Raw genomic sequence first — 2306 nt, 5'->3', positions numbered from 1 at the left:
TCTGTCAACTGCACGATGCCTAATTGTGTACTATGATAATGAACACTGTGAGCTAATCGCTGTCCACTTACATAGAGAACAACATATTGTTCATACTTCTCTGAATTACACTGGAGATTTCCTGTTCTTATCTATTGCAACTTCTTTTTCTGGTAGTGGATACAAGTGTCTTTCAGGGTGAATGAATGGTGCCCACAGCGTGTTTCTGCCTCGTAGGCAGTTTGGCAGATGAAATTCATGCCCATCGTTTGAAATTTCTCCACTCTTCTCTGTAGAGTCCTTTGCAGGAGCCTTTTGACAACAACTTTGGGTCTGTAAGGGGCAAATAACGTGAAACACGTTTCTAATGAGCAATAATTACAGGTTTAAATAGCTGGCACAATCAGTGTTCAGTGATTTCATTATTAGATGGCACCGTAATTTATGCTAATCCTGATAACGGTTCCGGATGAGAGAGGTCCAGACATAGGCGATTACACTGCAATTATTTACACCCTGTATTTCTGAAACAATAGATATGGTAATTTGGAAATCAGATGACTGTGATTTCATTTATTCTGGTAGGAAACACATGTAACAAGTTGTGTCAACAACTATAAAATTAAATAGCATTATTTGATTTCCAATTCTAGGTTTATTCCTTGTTAGCTCTCTCTGCCCTAAAAGACCCATGAATAGAAGGAATTCACAAGAGGCGGAAAGGGAGATGCTTTTTTTTTTTGTGAAGAACTGGAATTTTTTATTTTTCTGCCCTTTTGTAAAGTTTGCACTTGACTACAGGTTCTCAGTGCAAGAAAAATCAGGGGATGGATCTCAGGAGTGACAGGGCATGCCCCCAGCTCTGTTCGAGGAAGTTGTTGGGGCAGACAGTGGTGCTTGGGGGGGAACATTCAAAGGTGGCCCTGTCTGCAACGGTTGGTGTTTCCCAGCAAGTTCCAGGTGGGGACTGGCATTGAGTGAGCTGCATTATTCCCATCCGGAGGTGACACTTGTGACGAGACATACCCCTGACTGCAAAGTCGCATCCCTCTGTCCAAATGCAGACCTGAAAAGATAACTGAGAACTAAACAGCCAAGATATCTACAGAAATCTTAGATAGTGGAACGTATTAACAGATGACATGCAGTCCCCTAGAACCAAAGTGCCAGGGCTTGTTTTCATAACCTTCTCTGGGTGCCTTTCTGCTTACAAGCTGCTGCCAACAGGAGCTGCCTCCCTGTTCTTCAGATTAACCCTGGAACTGTGTTCCCACGGGCCCATAGTTCATCTAGACCCACATCAGGGAGCAGTCCACAGAGGTTTAGGGGGAAAAGAAGTGGAGGCTGGAGTGTTTTCAGTATGCAGAAGACTGGGAAAGCCTTTAGCGGGACAACCTGCGATGGAATCTCAGATTCATTCCTCAGCACTTCAGTCATGCAAAACAAGTCAATTAAATTGTTCATGTGTTTAAAGTTAAGCACATCCTGTGTGCTTTGTTGGACTGGAAGATCAGGTCTCTGCTGTGACTAAGTGAGGTAATAGTCTGTTGATTTTTAGAAGTTCCTGGAACAATCAGGACTCTAGTCACTCCGCTGAAATATTATTCACTGTAGTTAGGACAATGAACATCACTAAAATCCCATTCACTCCACCCCTCATCCATCAATACACATTTCAAATTTGGAAAGTGCTATTAGTGGGAATAGATGTGCATGTTCTAGGATGAAATTTCTTTCCAAAACACGGTCTGGACACTGAAGACATTGTATTTCCTTTCTTTGATTGCTGGGACTTTCCTGCAGTATCTGCACTGGAGAGGGTAAAAGAAGGCTTCCAAATAGCATGGCTGTTCATGAAAGGGAATCAACGAGTGCTGAAGAGCTTATTAATTTGCGAGATTTGTATCCTCACGCATCCTAAATAGTCTCTACCACCAAGTGTCTATTTCATGATGTGACAGTTGGCTTTGTGGAAGCTGTCTGTCTGTGTAACTGCCAGCTCCCAGCAGAAAGGATGGGAAATGACTGCTGAATGAGCTACTGCAGTGCACATACTTGACAGTGGACAGCCAGGGAGACTTGGAAAATCATATCCCGAGGCTTTGGTAAGCCTTATCTGAACTGCCCAAGGTGTTTAAGCTGAGGCACCTCACAAGAGAGGCTCTTGCTGTGGTTTTGGTGCTTGCTGCTTTCAGCATAGCTGGGATTTCTGAGAATAGCCACTTTTCATGGTATTTTATTTTTCATATCTGACCATAGCCTGACCTGGAAGGACGCAAGTGGAGCAACTGCAAAAGAAACAAAAAGGCAAAGCTATAAAACCCTCT

Source organism: Opisthocomus hoazin, chromosome 7 (genome assembly GCF_030867145.1).
Source record: "Opisthocomus hoazin isolate bOpiHoa1 chromosome 7, bOpiHoa1.hap1, whole genome shotgun sequence".
NCBI classification, from domain to species: Eukaryota; Metazoa; Chordata; class Aves; order Opisthocomiformes; family Opisthocomidae; genus Opisthocomus; species Opisthocomus hoazin.
The sequence above is the reverse complement of the archived record's forward strand: the minus strand, read 5'-3'. Positions refer to the sequence as shown.